This window comes from Gracilinanus agilis, chromosome 2 (genome assembly GCF_016433145.1).
Source record: "Gracilinanus agilis isolate LMUSP501 chromosome 2, AgileGrace, whole genome shotgun sequence".
NCBI classification, from domain to species: Eukaryota; Metazoa; Chordata; class Mammalia; order Didelphimorphia; family Didelphidae; genus Gracilinanus; species Gracilinanus agilis.
The window spans coordinates 257,253,222-257,271,213 of record NC_058131.1 but is presented as its reverse complement, the minus strand read 5'-3'; the positions used below and the strand labels follow the sequence as shown (position 1 = coordinate 257,271,213).

Sequence of the window (17,992 nt, the reverse complement as noted above, 5' to 3'; positions counted from 1 at the left end):
TCCAGTCTTTTGGGGAAGTTTTACTGTAATGTCTTTTTCCTCTGAACTTCTAAAAGCTGCCATTGATAGCACTTAATATACACTGGCTTACAAATATCATGATTTTATTTACATTTGGGCATATATGCTCTTAGCTCCTCTCCTAGACCATTTTTAATTTATTTTGGTGACTGTACACACACACACACACACACACACACACACACACACGTTTATACCAAGTCACTTTGTGACAGGATCATAGAATTTTGGCCTTGGGACAGATAGGACCTTAGAACTCATCAAGACTAACCTTCAACTTATCATTAAATTATTAGTTAGGATATATTAAGAATTCATTAAATTTCTTCCATGTACTAAGCATGCTGCAAGGGGCTGGGGATATTCACATATTCAAATGGATCTCTGACCTTATTGATCACTACCTCTCCATCCTGTCCAACTTATAAAGTTTTTGTCCATATCCATCCATATTCTTGGCACGGAGAACCAACCCAATATGTTGGAGGCCCATCTCAATTTCTGGTAACATCACAAGGGCACAGGAGAATTGACTGTCCATCTGTCATATCTCACCTATGATACATGATTAGTCTTTCTTCCCTTGCTAGCATCTAAGTCCTTGAAGTCATCTTTTACTCCTATTCTTTGACGTTTCCTATTGGTTTTGTATAGCAGCCTGCTCATGTCCAGCATATATTGCTCCATTACTGCATATGTAATATTAATTAATTATTCAGAAACTATTGCTGCCTATAGCTTAATGCTCTATAGTAATGTGGGTAAATGGCTGGTATTATTTAAAGTTCTCTTTAAAAGTACAGGTAGATCTTTCTGGTTTCAATGGGCATTTGGAATGCAATAATAAAAATGGAAACAGTACCCTCAAAGAACTACTGGAAAATCAGGAGGAAACAGGCCCAGAGAGATGGATGAAATAATTTACCAAAAATCACATAGATAAGGTATGAAGCAAAACAGTGCCTCGTAGATAGTAAGCACTTAAATAAAAGTTTATTGGTGCCAAGATGGTGGCTTAGTAGTAGTGAATGCTAAAACTGCTCTGATAATTCTTCCAAATGAATCTTTAAAAAGCACCTCAAAATGACAGGAGTCAAAAGACAATAGCAAAATGGAGTAAGGGGGCTCTCCCACTGAATACAACTTGAAAGGTAGGCAGACAGAGTCGATTTTCACAAGATAAGAAGGAACCAGAAGCAGAACTACCCATAGAAGAATGATGGCCAACCACCCTTTAACCTTTGTGTCAGGTTCTGAGACTGGACATAAGTCAACTTTGGGATCCTGTGAACACGGATACAGAAAAAACAGAGTACTACACACCCCAAATCTACCCCTTGAAGTCCCAGGCCTTGGCACCACCCCACAAGGAAGCCCAGAAGTTCATATAGCTTTTCCTTTTCAAGCCTGTACTGCCATGAAAACTTAGCCCCAGGGCAAACTAGCTCATAGTGTAGAGTCCTGCAAGAAAGCAGCAGAGGAGAGAGAACTATCAGCTTTCAGAATTCTTAGTCCACAGGCAAAAAAAGGCTGGGAAAATGAGCAAATAGAAAAAGAAAAACATAATCTTATTAAACATCTTTGGAGACAAAGAGGAAAATAGAAAGTCAATAGTGGACAGTGAAATATGAGCAACCACATGCAAAACTTCAAAGAAAAATAGAAATTGGTCTCAAGCATTAAAAGAATTTAAAAAGGAATTCAATAATTAAATAAGATAAGTTGAAGAAAATGGGAAAAAGAAATTAAAGTAATGCAAAAAAGAAAATAATAGTTTAAAAGCCAAAATTGTTCAAGTGGAAAAAAGGTCCAAAAATTCAATGAAGAAAAGTTTTCTTTAAACAGAATTGACCTACTGGAAAAAGAGGCAAAAAAATACAGTGAAGAAAAGAGTGCCATGAAAAGTAGAATGGACCAATTGATAAAGAAAGATCAAAAAGTCATTGAAGAAATTTAGTCTTTAAAAATTAGAATTGAGCAAATAGATTTCACGAGAACAAGAAAAAATAAAACAAAATCAAAAGAATGAAAAAATAGGGAAAAATGAAATATCTCATTGAAAAAAATCAATGACTTAGAAAACAGATCCAGGAGAGACAATTTGAATTTTATTAGACTACCTGAAGGTAGCCCACTCCTGGCCTAAGGATGGTCCCTAGCCCGGATGAAAAAAGGAGGAGGATTGGGCGTGGGGCTAGCAACCCCACCCTGTAAAAACTATATCTGCTAAAGAAACTGCAACCTAAAGTAGGGGCAGATGGGCTAGCTTAGTGGATTGAGAACCAAGCCTAGAGACGAAAGGTCCTAGGTTCAAATCCGGGCTCAGACACTTCCCAACTGGGTGACCCTGAGAGACTGCGTGACCCATTGCCTACTGGTTGTGGCCCTATGCTCCTAGAATGGAGTCCCAGGATAATAAAAAAAAATAAAAATAAAAATAAAAAAAAAACCTGAAGGTCATGACCAAAAAAAAAAAAAGCCTAGATATCATGTTATAAGAAATTATCTAAGAAAACTTCCCTGATGGTCTTGAACAAGAGAGTAAGATAGAAATTAAAAGAATCCACAATTTACCCCCTACAATAAATCCCCAAATCACAACTCCCAGGAATGTTATAATCAAGTTCAAGAGCTCCCAGGGCAAAGAGAAAATAGTGCAAGTAGCCAGAAAGAAACAATTGAAATATCGTGGAGCCCTAGTCAGGATTACATAGGATCTGGCAGCTTCCACATTGAAGGACCAGAAGGCTTAAAATATGATATTTTGAAAGTCAGGGGAACTGGGTTTATTACCAAGAATCATGTAATCATCAAAACTGACTATATTCTTTCAGGGGAAAGTATGGTCATTTAATAAAATAGAAGGCCTCCAAGTATTCCTGAAGAAAAGACCAAACTTAAACAGAAAATTTGATATCCAAATATAAAATTCAAAAGAAACATAAAAAGGTAAATAAGAAAGAGAAAAAAGTGTAAGGGCTTCAATAAAGTCAAATTGATTATATTCTTATGTGGAAAGTTGATGTATGTAACTCTTAAAAATTATTATCATTATCATAGTAGTTTGAAGAAGTATAAAGGCAAAGAGTATGGTAGTAAGGATGATATGTAAAAAAAGAAATCTTGGGGTGAAGAAGAGGATTTCACTAAGAGAAATGGCATGAGAAAAGTAGGTAGAATAAACAATGAAGTAATACCAGTACTTAACATATATGCACCAAATGGTATAGCATCTAGATTTTTAAAGGAGAAACTAAAGGAGTTTAAGGTGGAAATAGACTATACTAGTGGGGGACCTCAACCTTACCCAATCAGAACAAGATAAATACAACCAAAAAATAAATAAGAAACTTTAGAAAAGTTAGATTTGACAGATATATGGATAAAATTGAATAGGAATAAAAAGGAATATATTTTTCCCAGCAGCGCATGGTACATATATGAAAATTGACCACGTGCTAAAGAATAAAAACTTCACATCCAAATACAGAAAAGCAGAAATAGCAAATTAAACTTTTTCAGATCACAATGCAATAAAAATTATAATCCATAAAGATTCACAGAAAGGCAAATTAAAAATTAATTGGAAACTAAATAATATAGTTCTTCAGAATAGGTAGGTCAAAGATCAAATCTTGGACACAATCAGATTAATTTACAAGTGAATCCTTTCAAACATTTAAAGAACAATTAATCCCAATACCATACAAACTATTTGGGAAAATAAGCAAAGAAGGAGTCCTAACAAATTCCTTTTAAGACACAAATATGTTGCTGATACCTAAGCCAGGAAGATCAAAAACAGAGATAGAATTACAGACCAATTTCCCTAGTGAACATTCATACAACAATCTTAAATAAAATACTAGCAAAGAGACTATAGCAATATATCACAAGGATTTTTCACTATGACTAGGTGGAATTTATAGAACACAAGGCTGGTTTAATATTAGGAAAATCATCAGCATAATTGACCTTATCAGTAATCAAACTAACAGAAATCACAAGATTATGTCAATAGATGCAAAAAAAGTCTTTGGGAAAATACAACACTAGTTCCTAAAAACACTAGAAAGAATAAGAATAAAAGGGCCTTTCCTCAAAATAATAAGTAGTATTTATTAAAAGCCATCAATGAGTATCATCTGTAATGAGGATAAGTTAGAGAAGCCTTCTCAATAAAAACAAGGATACCCATTATCACCACTATTATTTAATATTGTACTAGAAATACTAGTTTTAGCAAGAGAAGAAAAAGAAATTGAAGTAATTAAAGCAGGCAATAAGGAAACTAAAATATACTCTTATATGCTAATATGCTTAGAGAATGCTAGAAAATCAACAAAAAAACTAGTTGCAATAATTAATAACTTCAGCAAAGTTGCAGGATACAAAATAAACCCACATAAATCATTAGCATTTCTATATATTTCTAAAAAAACACAGCAGGAAGAGTTAGAAAGGGAAACTCCATGTAAAATCACTCTAGACAATATAAAATACTTGGGAATCTATTTGCCAAGACAAATGCAGGAATTACATGAACACAATTACAAAACACTTCTCACACAAATAAAGTTAGATCTAAACAAATAGAAAAACATGAATTGCTTATGGGTAGGCCAAGCTAATATAATAAAAATGACAATTCTACCTAAATTAATTTTCTTATTTAGTGCCATATTAAAGTACAAAAAAACCCCTATTTTATAGAACTTGAAAAAATGATAGCAAAATTCATCTGGAATAACAAAAGGTCAAGCTTATCAAGGGAACCAATGAAGCAAAATGTGAAGGATAATGGCTTTGCAGTCCCAGATCTTACACTGTACTTAAACTTAAGCAGTGATCATCAAAACAATCTGCTACTGGCTAAGAAATAGGTTAGATCAATGGAATAGACTTGGGGTACATGGCCTCAGCTGTCTAGTGTTTGATAAACCCAAAGATCCCAGTTTTGGGGATAAGAACTCACTATCTGACAAAAACTCCTGGGAAAACTGGAAAACAATATAGCAAAAATTAGGTCTAGATCAAATTTTTACACTCTATACCAAAATAAGGTCAAAATGGATATATGATTTAAACATAAAGGGTGATATTATAAAATTAGGAGAACGTAGAATAGAATACCTGTCATGTCTATGAAGAAGGGAAGAATTTATGACCAAACAACAGAGAACATTACAAGCTGCAAAATGAATAATTGTGATTATATTTAAAGTTTTGTACAAAGAAAACTAAAGCAATCATGATTAGAAGAGAAACAAAAAACTGGGGGAAATATTTTATAACAAATTTATCTGATAAAAGTCTCATTTCTCAAATAACTAAGAGAACTAAATCAAATTTATAAGAATCCAAGTCATTCCCCAATTGATAAATGACTAAAGGATATGAATAGGCAGTTTTCAGATAAAGAAATCAAAGCTATCAATAACCATATTAAAAATGTTCTGAATCCTTCTTGATGAGAGAAACAGAAATTAGAACAACTCTGAGGTACTATCTCACACCTATGAAATTGGCCAATATGACAGTAAAGGAAGATAAATTAATATTGGCATGAATGTGGCAAAATCTGGATGCATGCTGGTAGAGTTGTGAATTTATCCAATAATTCTAGAGGGCAATTGGGAATTATGCCCAAAGGGCTATGAAAGAATGAAGAACTTTTGATCCAGTAATATCACTACTACATATGTATCCTAAAGAGTTAAAAAAATGAGAAAGCACCTGTTTGTACACTAATATTTATAGCTGTGCTTTTTGTGGTGGCAAAGAATTGGAAACTAAAAGAATATCTCTCAAATGGGCAATGGCTAAACAAATTGTGGGATATGATAGTGATGGAATACTATTGTGCTATAAAGGAATGATGAACAGGATGATTTCAGAAAGAACTGGAAAGACCTACATGGACTGATACAGAGTGAAATAAGCAGAACCAGAAGAACACTGTACACAGTAGTGAAGTATTGTGGAATGATCAAATGTGATAGACTTGCTACTAAAGTACATCAATGCAATGATCCAGAACAATTCTGAGGGACTTATGAAAAGAATGCTATCCACATCCAGAGAAAGAACTGTTGGAGTAGAAATGCACATGAAAACATACGATGAATCACTTGTTTATTTAGGGGTTTGGTTTTATGAGATTAACCACTTACAAAAATGAATAAAATGGAAATTTTTTAAAAGTTCATTAATTTTTCTAACTTGAACCTAGGTCCTGTTAACTCCAAATCCAGTCCTCTTCACTTGGTACATATCCATATTCAAGAATCATTTGCCCAACTGCAGTGAAAAAGCCAGGTAGAGACTGCATGAGAGCAATAAATGCCTTGAGAATGGAGTGAGCAGAGAGAAAGGACAGATACAGGTATAGTAGTGAACACGCAAGAAGGGGGTGCCAGAGGTGAACTCTGCCAACCTCACCACTTTGCCAAGTCCTGGCATTGGTCACGGTGGTTTCAGAGCAATATGCTGACAAAACTAATGAACGAAGCAGAAGATAGATTCCTAGACTTGTCTGGGAAAACATATAGTACAGTAGGAAGCACTCAGTTGGAAATGAATATTTGTATCTGGATGCTATGGTGCCTGATAAGCCTAGGAGGAAAAAATTGGGGGGTGGGGAGGGTAGAGTTTGTTTACCTTGCTTCGCAATCCATTGGAATAATGACATGATAAAAGCTGTTATCAGACTTTACAGATTCTCCTCATTAAAGAGACTGGCTTCTAAACCAGAGTAGGCAAGAAAAGATATTCATATTAGAGTGATCTGTACAAATCATAGCAGCTATAGCTGAAAATGGCATGAAGCCCTCTCTGGCATCTAAGATGTTCACATCAGTCTCTCTGCCCATTTCACAGATAATCAGCAGGTGCATATCCTCTTTGGGAATCTGAGGCAGCTGAAGGCAGCAGAGTCTCTCTAGAATTTCCTCATTGGGACTTCTGATATCTGAACAGTCCCAGTTGCTCCAGGAATTTCTCAACCATGCAAATGGAGATTTGATGGTCTGTCAGATATTTTGAGGCCATGGGAAACTATTGACCCAAGAGGTTTGCTGAGAGTTCCAGCATTTTTACAAAGTGGCTTACATGCTTCTAAACATACTTATTGATTCTCAAGTCATATTCATATGATACTAAAGGTGTTCTTATACAGTTTTGTCAATGAGTATACCATTTTGGTATCTCATGGCATGATAGCTAAAATACTCCATATAGAGTAAGGAAGTCCCAGGTTTAAATCTCACCTTGGACAACTGCAAGCTGTTTAATCCTGGAAAAATCACTTAACTTTGCTAAGCCTCAGTTTCCTTATCTGTAAAGTGTGAATAATAATAGTCCACACATTTAAGGAGGGTTTCCAGGCCAGCTATCTTTTCCTTTTGTACCTCTCCATCATATGTTCTGGCACTGGGCATCTATTCCCCCTCCCCCTCCCTTTTTTAGCTTCTTTTTGTATGTTTGTGTTCCTACAAAGATTTGAAGCTCTTTGAAGGCACAGATTATTCTTCTTTTTTCATATTTGTATCCTCAGTGCTTAGCACAGTGACTGGCTCAAATAGCAGTTTAATAAATGCTTATTGACCCTCTCACACTTTTATAGATGAGGGAACTGAAGCCCAGGGAGATTGGGTGACTTGCCCGAGATGACACAGATTATAAATGACAAAATCATTGATCAAGGAAGGACTCAGCACTAAAAGTTGCAAATTCTTTAAATAATCTGTATAGACCAATAAGATTTGAATTATGGGCTATGTAGACAAATTAATACATGTTTATTGAGATATGCAAATAAGGTTTTACTCTTTGTGACCACGTTGAGGGTATTCTTGGCAAAGATAATGGAGTGGTTTGTCATTTCCTTCTTCAGCTCATTTTATAGAAGAGGAAACTGAGGCAAATAAAGTTGTGATTTGCCCAGGGTCACACAATCAATATGAGTCTGAAGCTGGATTTGAACTCAGGTCTCCATGATTACATGCCTGGTCCTCTATCCACTCTGTCACCTAGTTGCCTCATATTACAGAAAAAGAAACTGAGGACACGGGAGATTAAATGACTTGTAAAAACTGCCATAGCTTACACTTCAATAATATAGTTTTTGAGACCAAGGAGTTCCCTCCATACTTGATCAAGCACTAAAGAAAATCTTGAGTAAAAGGTTCCTAACAATTATGGAGGGAAAAATAAACTTAGATAAGTAAAACATACTAGATATGTCCCAAACTAAGACATCCAAAAAGGAATCGTCTCAAATATTAATAAGTATTAGAAGACTGTCCAGACTCTTGACCTCTAATCTTGTTTTCTTTTAATATTTCTTTTTGTTATTTCATAGCTAGCAAGTTCAAAAAAAGTCAGGTTCTTACATACATTTCCACATCTTGGAGCTACAAAAAAATTGAATGCTAGTGAAATCCTTAACCTTGGGGGTTAAGGGTTAAAAGTCTGTAGCATTGCCAAGTCTCTAATCATCCCTGAAGGGTTCGGGTATTTCTCATCTCTAGTCAATATTTAACATTTTCTGTCACATATGAGCCTGTTATTAGAGTTAACACTTTTTTACTACTTGGGAGTTTTTTTACCAAAGAAGTCCAGAAGAGAAATGAGGAAGTTGGAGAATAAGTTAGGTTGCTAGGCTGAGTTTTAAAAGCATCAAAGTCTATTTTTCCTCCCACCCAGCAATAATAGAGGAAAGGGCATTGTCTAGCAAGTGTCTGTCAGTAGGCAGAACTAGTGTTAAGCTTTTGCCGCCTTGGTTACAATGAGTGAAGGAGAGAAAAGATTCTTTTAAACATGCATCCTTTCATACAAAAACCTACAGGCAATTCTTGTAAAAATCAGCACTGCTTCCAAAATAAGGCTATTTGACCCCATTCCCAGAATGCACAGGACTAGGAAGTGGACTGGGGCATTAGCAAGACAGTGGTAGAAATAGCTTCTCTAAGAACTCAATCTAGCCAAGGCTTTTCTTGTTCATGAAGGAAGCTATGGGCAGCACCTTAATTACGAGATTACCCTGTATACTCCTTTCCAAAGCTTAGGGAATTCAGAGAGAACAAACAATTTCCCACCTGATGTAAAAATGCCTCCAACTAATAGCAATAGCTCATATTTATAGGGCACTTTTGACTTTACAAACGGCTTTCCTCAGAATTTCCCTGAGATATGTAGAATCAAGCTGATGTTCACTTTCCAGATGAAGAAATCAAGCCTCACTGAGGTAATAACTCCACAGTCTACCAGCCCACAGAGAATACCAAAAACAAAAACAAAAACAAAATCCAACAAACCTTTCTCTTCTGTTTTTCTCTTTACTTGGTTGGAGAGCTGCTGCCTCTAATGAAGCATAATGATCTCACTGCTGACTTCTAAGAGGTGATACTTTTAACAATAAGACAGGTTGTCTAAGAGGCACGATCACCAATACTCTGATCCAAACATTTGGCATCGGTCTTGAAGGGCTTTGCAAACATTTACCCATGAGTATGCAGTTTAATCACATGAGGTAGGCACGAAGCATCCATTTATAGAAATTGGGAACTGCTGATGTCTCTTCCATTTTTTAACCATATATTTACACGGTACACGGAGCTGTATTCCCTAACTCTAGCTGTATTACCTATTTACTGTGTGACCTTGGATTTCACCTCTTCTAGCTTCAGTCTCCTTTTCTATAAAATGAAGGATTAGGATTAAATGGCCTCTAAGAGTCCTTCAAGCTCTGAGGCAATAATCTTATGATTTTTAATACAAAGTTTTAACAAATTTCATGGTTAACGATGTTATCTTATATGTCATACATGGATCATCAGTTTTGAAAAAAGAGTAATTAGAAACTATTAAGTCTTGACTAGGGTTTGGAAAAGACCATGCCCTCATCTTGAATGTGGGGAAATTGAGGCCTGGATTATGGAATGATTGCCCAGGAGGGTCGATGTCAAGGATTGCTTGATGGTAAAGTTGGAAGTGAAATATAGCTCACTGATGTAGCAATATAAGAGACCGCAGAGGTCATCTATACCAACCTCTTCCCTCTATTTTGCAGATGAGAAAACTGAGGGTCAGAGAACTTAAATGATTTTTGTCTCCTGGTCCAGCACATTACCCGCCTCCTGTAGAACATATTAAAATTGATGATGCTAAAATACAATACTACTGGGGAGAGGGAAGGAGCAGAAGGAAGAGAGAGAACATGGATCACAAAATGTCAGAAACCCACTATTAAAAATTGTATCTACATGTAATCTGGAAAAATATAATAATATAATAATAATAAAGACTGAGGAGTAGTTGTCAGATAGGTATGAAAAAATCAGGAGATAGTTTTGTTTCTGAAGCCACTAGAAGACTATTTAGAATGGTTTTTAGTGTTAAAAGCCATAGAAATATGCATAGCATAGTTGAATACTAATTGTGGAAATAGAATAATAAATATATAAGTTGTGTTTTTATTCCTTTATTCCAGAATCTTAACACTTATTTGCTACAGTGAAGTTTTGATTTGATTTGATGGCTTATTAAATAAAGCTATTTTTTAAGTAAAAAAAATGATAGTACCATATACTGTTTCTTGTAACTGACTTTTTCTTAAAAATAAGGTATTTTATTTGTGTGGTAGATTTCCCCTACTTTCAGAGAGTCGTTCCATATAATAAATAATATTGTAAAGGAAAAAAAGAGGAAAAAAGACAGAAAAGGTAGAAAAAAGAGATAAAAATCCTTAAAAATTGAAAATATATATAAAGTTCCACAACTGTCAACCCCCCAACCTTTGCAAAGGAATGAGGCCTGGGAGAGCTCTTCTTATGTCTCTTTAGAGCAATGCCTGTTCTTTGTAATTTTCCAACATTCATTTTTGAATACTTTGTGGTGGTTATTCTTTCCATTTTCACGGTTGTATTTTATCTGTTTTAAGATTAGAGGTCACAAAATCAAGGGTAGAAATGAGTCACTAAAATTCCTTAGAATTGGGACATAATAATTTAGATCCCCATGCTTCTACTTACTAGACAGCTAGGTAGCTCAGTGGTTAGAATGAATGCTAGACCTAGAATCAGGAATCTGAGTTCAAATCAGGAATCAGGAAGATCTGAGTTCAAATCGCAGGCACATTCTAGCTATTTGACCTGGGGCAAATCATTCAACCTCTGTTTGCCTTAATCCACTGGAGAAGGAAATGGTAAAGAACTCCAGTATCTTTGCCCAGAAAACCCCATGGGCAGTATTGGTGTATATAATCTTAAGGAGCTATGAAAAGTTGGACATGACTGAATGTCTGCACAATAACAACAATCTGCTGCTTACTAACCTTGTGACATCAAATCCCTCCAGCCCATTTTCTGCCTCTGGGGAATGAGTGGTTTGCACAAGATGATCATGACATAGCTAGAAGAGATTTCAGAGGTCATCTAGTCCAATTCTGCCCTCCCATTCCCCATTCCCTACTTAATGTATGTTTTGGATAAGTTATTTTCTCTCTGTGTAGAAAGTAAAGCCCAGAAAGTAAAAAGACTAGCTGATGGCCATATGGTAGTAAGCAGAAGAGCCAGAATTTGAACTCAGCTATTCTAAATTAGCTCTAACTCCAAATCCAATTCACCTACCATTTATTTCATGATACGTCTATATGAAAACCCTTAAATCAGTATCCTTTTCAAAAGTTTGAGTTCTAAGTTGGAGTCAGAAACCTATTCTTTTATTTAGTTTTATTTTATAATGGATCCATTCATGCAGTCTAAAATTGGAATATTTACTAATCTGCAATCTCAGCTGGCCCTCAAATACCTCCATATCAGCACAGGCTGTCCAAATATTAGGAAAGGTACCTTACACCCATACAATGAAAGATCTGTGCCTCTCATTTATGCCAACAGACACTCTCTGTCAAGGTCAAGTTCAAGTGTCACTTCCTCAATGAATCTTTCCATGCCTCCTCTCACACTTTGAATCTCTCATGAATTTTATCTCATCTCTTTAATCATTTTCTACCTTTTATTATGATTATTCATGTAAATGTGTTATTATTACCTATTGAATCAAAAACTCCTCCACAGCAGGAACTGTCTTATTTCATCTTAAAAACCTGAGAGTCCAATACATAATACTGTGATAATGAGATTAAATCTACCTTGCCCATTCTCAAATCTAATCACCAAAAAGTGTAAACAACTCCACTTAACCCATAAGTTGGGAGGTCTGTGACCCACATGTGCTAGAGTGAGTGACAACTCAGAATTTACTGTGACTGCCTCCTAGGCAGTCCAAAGAAAAGCTTCTGTTGTGACTGGACACGTAAACTAGGAGAAAGGCACAGGAAGTGATGCCAAAGAAGCCTCTTTAAAAGAGTGAGTTCAATGAGAGAACTCTTCTTGTTCATGTCTTGGATCTGAAGGAGCTCTTCTTGTTCTTGACTTAGACCTGGAGGAGTGCTGGCTAAGACCTTGGAGTAGGCGAGACTGCCCTTAATCTCTCCCTTGGAATTACATGTGGTGAGTGTAAAGACTAAATCTTCCTGGATTCTGTGAAGGAGCTCTCCTTTCAAGAGAGCACCAGAGACTGAAGCTTTTGCTTCCTTCATCCCTGGCCCTTGGGCCTCAGGGACTCTTGGCTCAGCCTTCTCCAATTAAGGACTAGTTAAATCTGCCTGGGTTGAGCCAGGGGCCAGAGCAAACTACTCAATGTGTTAGATTACTTGTCCTAGCTTATTCTCTCTCTAATTTTCTTACTTTTTCTCTCTCTTCTTATTTGTAAATAAACTTCCATAAAAGTCATTTTGACTTGAGGTTATTCTTTAATTGGAGATTGATAATTATTCAATTCCCTAGGACCAAACCTTTTAAATATTCACCCAACCAAAACACCTTTTTACCCTTACAATACTATTTCCATAGCAAGTTATTCATCAATAATGAATTAAAGTATACCTGGGTGATAAGGACAAAGAAGGTCTTCCCCCACTCATTCCCACTCCTAAAAAGAATGGGTTGAGGAAGAAACTTTAGTTCTATATCACTCCCTTAGCAGTCTATGTCTCCTGGGTTATTCTATTTCAAGATGATACAACCAACTGTTTACCACCCATGAAAGAATGTAATAGCATCCCATCCTTTCCTCATCCTCTCCTCTGGACAACCTCAGGCCTTTTCTGCCTGGCAAATTATACTTTTTCAGGTTTGATAAAGAATCTTCCCTGAGAATACATGAGTAAAATTTAAAATGAAGACAGAATGTCCAAAGACATTTTATTTTTTTTATCTTATAAATGCTATTTCTTAATGAAAAGGGGGGGAAAGGTCTCTTTTTATCATCTGAAAGATACCTGAATGCCATGAATGCCATTTTATTCTTTACTATTATTTCCATCTAGACAGAAATAATAGGACATTCTTACAGATGTTAAACTGTGGAACTAAATATCAAATATCTATTTGTCTAAGATAGGGATCAGTTAGACTCTTTTAAGGTTCCTTAAAAATTTAGGGAGTCCAGAGAGATTCTTGAGCTACTTCCCATCCCATCATTCGAGCTCTTTATCATAGGTAGCCTTGTTGACAGAAATGGGACATGTATAATACCAAAAAGTACTTTGGTGCAGTGGATAGAACTTTGTTTGGTCTTGGAGTATAACCAGTCTGGACTCCTATCTTTTTTAATTTATTTTTTAAATTTTTCATTTAATTTTTTTAAATCCTTACCTTCTGTCTTGGAGTCAATACTGTGTATTGGCTCCTAGGTGGAAGAGTGGTAAGGCAAAGGCAATGGGGGTCAAGTGACTTGCCCAGGGTCACACAGCTTGGAAGTGTCTGAGGCTAGATTTGAACCTAGGACCTCCTAGGACAAGAAGAGCTCCTTCAGATCCAAGACATGAACAAGCCTGGCTCTCAATCCACTGAGCTACCCAGCTGCCCCCTGGACTCCTATCTTGACTCAGAAACTTACTAGTAATACTTCCCTTGCAAGTCCCTTAAATTTCTCTGTGCCTCAGTTTCCTATTCTGTAAAATGAAATTGATGACTTCTAAGTTCCTGTCTAAAGTCTCTTGCCTAACCAAGCAATTTAGATAAACCCATATCCTAAAAGGTGTGTGGTTTTAGGTGAGCCAACAGACCAGGAGTTATACTTTTAGGCCACAGGTTACTGACTCCACTGCATTTGTAAGGTAAGCATAAGTATGTTAGGCTGAGTAGCAAAGTGTTACATAATAATAAGGTAAAACTGGAAGAGGGAGAAAAGCAAATTGACAAGAATGTGATTCCAAACCTCTCAGCCCTCTTAGGAGGCAGGTCATCATATGGTCCACAAGACATTGAACATCACCCAGTTCCTTTTCCCAGAGCAAGTGGTTTGTTCCCACCACTGACTTAAATGAACACCTGACACTCAAGGTGATTAACTATAGGGACAAATTGGGATGTTTTCCGCACATAGCACAGAACAGGTGTTCAACAAACATTTGTTGAGGAAATAAGAAGCAAGCTTCCTTATTTCAAGAGAAACATATTCATCTTAGGAGCCAACTTCAAAGGTAGGTTTCCTCTGTCTTGTTCTTTCCCATGAATTAATTTAATTTAGCCTAGAAAGAAAGCCTTTCCATAAAAAAAGGGAAGAGTAGAGTATTTAAGGCTGGAAGGAGCCTTAAGTACTCCAAATCCTTCATGGTATGAATGAAGAAAGTGAGGTCTAAAGACAAATTATTTTTTCAAGGTCACATAGTAACAAAAATTGCACAGGGATTCTAACTTGTAATCTCATGCCTTTTCTACTAGCCCATGTGGCAAATACTCTAACACTCACCTAAGGAAAATGACAAGACTAAATGTAAGGGTCTGGCTATGTGGGCTGCAGTATTCTTGGAAGGAAGTATACTTATGCCAATCTCTGCTTCAAAGCAAGGTAATTTCAAATTGAATTAAGAAACATTCAGTCAAACAATCCAATTCAATAATCATTTATTAAACAACTATGATGTGAAATTCACTATTCCAGGAAATGGAAACACAAAGTAAAAAAAACAAACAGTAGTAGCTGAATAAATACTTTATGAAAAATAGTCCTTGCCTTCAAGAAACTTATGTTGTAAGGAGTGATGATTGGTGGAGATATAGCGTGTAGATATATAAGCATACACCCATACACATGCATACACAAATATGTATACTGTCCACAAAATCTTAGTGCATCTTGAAGTTATCTATCCATATGCTTATGCTAATCTGAGGAAGACATATCACTAACTGGAATTTAGGAAATACTCCCAAAAGGAAGTAACATGTAAGCAGAGTCTTGAAAGAAGCTAGGAATTCTGAGAGGCAGAAATAAAGAAAAAGTGTATTACGGGGCAGGAGAACAACTATGTGGAGGCAAGATATGGAACGTGGAGTTCAGAGAATAACAACTAGATCAGTTTGGCTGTAATATAAAGTACGTAAACAGAGTTATGGATAATTAGCCTAGAAATGTAAAAGGCTGGAGTCAGCTTGTAATAAACTTTAAATGCCAAACCAAAGAGTTTGTATTTTAGCCTAGCGGTAATAGAGAACCACTGAAGATTTTTGATAAGGTAGTACCACAGTGAGAGGAAATTATAGGAAGATCATTTTGCGTTGTTGTGTGGAAGAAGAACTGGACCTAAAGCCATATGTCTGGGGAAACTGTTCAGGTCAGCAGGTCTAAACTTAGTAGTGAGCATGTGAGCAAAGAGAAGGGGATAAACATGAGAGATATGGTGTTCAGCCTCATACACTAGCTCTGTGACTTTGAGCAAGTGTCTTAATCCTGTTTTGTCTCAGTTTTCTCATCTTAAAAATGTAGTAGAGAAGGAAATGGCAAACCATTTCAATATCTTTGCCAAAAAACACCCCAAACGGGATCAGAAAGAGTCTGAAACAACTAAACAAAAATTTCAAGTCTCAGCAACTGATTGGATATGGAAGATGAGGGAGATGAAGGAGTCAAGAATAGTTCTAAGTATGCGAAGTTTGGTGACTGGATAGATGGTGGTATACTGAACCATGTGAACAGTCTTGAAAGAAGGTAGGAATTCCAAGAGGCAGAAATAAAGAAAAAGTGTATTATAGGGCAGTGAAACAACCTTTGTGGAAACAAGATATGGAACATGGAATTCAGAAAATAACAACTAGATCAGTTTGGCACCTGGTAAGTTTGGAGGAGTTATAGGTTTACTAGAAGAAAACTCATTGAATTTTGGATATATTGAGTTTGTGATTTACAGGACATTCCCTGGGAGGCATCCAACAGGCCAGTTGGCACTGGGGGACTGGAACTCAGGAGACTAGAGTTACATTAATAGAGCTGGGAGTCAACCACAGAAAATATTATAATCCTTCCACTCCCCCCACCATTCCCAAAGATGGGGAAAATAGGAAGAGAATAGGAGGATTACAATAAATCCCATTAAATCTCCTAAGTGTCTTTTAAACAATTTTGTTTTCTATATACATTTCTGGAGGTGGCTTCACACCACTTCAGAACACCCTAGAGAATTATAAGAGGTGCTAAGACATTAACAAGGCTTCTTGTCTTTCTTGTGGATCAAGGCGTCAGACTCCAGTGGCACTTCTTACTTCACAAGAGACATTAGCAACTAATTAATGAAATATGTTTCCCCACATTTGAATGAGGAAATAAAAAATGCAAGAGCTTTCTGGGTCTCCCAGTAAAGAAGGCTCCCTAAGGGGCAAAATGAAATTGCCGGAGGATCTAATCATTCACTATAGTTAAAAGCAATTACTGTATGATACACAATGGAACATTAGAACAAAGACAGAAAAGGTACTTCCCTCTATCCCTCCTTAGTGTCGGCCTTCTCCTTCCTCCAAAAAAAAATACACCATCTTGTTCCTTATCATTTCTAGCTACTGGAAAAAGACAACCTGTTCTCTCACCAACCTTGGCTAGTCAACAGAGAAAAAAGCAGAGGGAAATAGCTTGGGGAAGCTGAAAGAATACTGGATTTGGAGGCAAAGAACTTTGGTTTAAATCTCAGCTCTGCAACTCACCACTTTAGTGACTATAAAAGGATAAATAATTTCTTTTCTCTAGGCTTCAGCTTTTTCATCTGGAAAAGGGAGTACTGGATAAGATGATCACTACAAATGATCCCATGCCAACATTTACCTAGACACAACAGAGGTCACACATGAGAAAGTCTCCCTATGCCAACCCCTCCTTCCTTCCTAGGTCTATACTTTTTCCATTTTCATCATCTCTCCCCAGCAGAAGCTAAGTTGCACAGGGAAGAGAAAAGGGAGGGATGGCCCTGGAATAGAGAAGACTTGAGGTCAAATTTGACCTCAGATACTCATCTCCCTTATGATCCTAGTCATTGGATCTCTGACTCAGTTTCTTTGGCAGTAAAATGGGGATGATGATAATATCACCTACTTTAAAGGGTTGTTTGGCACATAGTAGGTGCTTAATAAATGCCTCCTTCCTTCCCACTCAAAATAATCAGAATAAATTAAAAAGGGGAACTGGAAGAATATGGAAAAAATGTAAGAAACAATTGGTTTTTATGCTGTTTATAGGTGAGATTTTTCTGACTACATCAAGTCCTTGAATACTGCAAAACTAAAGCAAGCTTACAACCACTCACAAGAGTCCTGCCAAACAATTTACATAAGGAAAAGCAGATGGAAGAAGAATGTTTTGCTCAAACTATTATAAATGGCTGGATAGATAGCTCATTGCAGCCGCCCATTATTGTCTGTGGGTATATGTATATATAAAAACCCAAATGTGTATATATGTATGTGTATATATGTGTGTATATATATGTGTGTGTGTGTGTGTATATGTATATATACATATATATGACATACATAGAGAGAGATAACTCAATGGCAGCAGGACAATAAATAAAGGTAAGAAATCAGAGCATTTCACTGTTTTTTCCCAGAAATAAAAAAAAAAAAGTTGGTTTTTT

General features: G+C 36.4%; 1 protein-coding gene across 6 annotated transcripts in view; it reads right to left on the bottom strand.

Moving 5' to 3' along the window:
- PHACTR3 (phosphatase and actin regulator 3) overlaps positions 1-17,992 on the bottom strand; it is a 309,124-nt gene that overhangs the window by 130,395 nt on the left and 160,737 nt on the right. The window contains exon 1 of one of the 6 annotated variants that reach the window (XM_044663869.1): positions 9,339-9,407. The exons of the other annotated variants lie outside the window; for them this stretch is intronic. The gene's annotated coding sequence lies outside the window, so the exon portion shown is untranslated. Of the gene's footprint in view, positions 1-9,338; positions 9,408-17,992 lie in introns of those variants that run through there. 6 annotated transcript variants of the gene reach the window in all.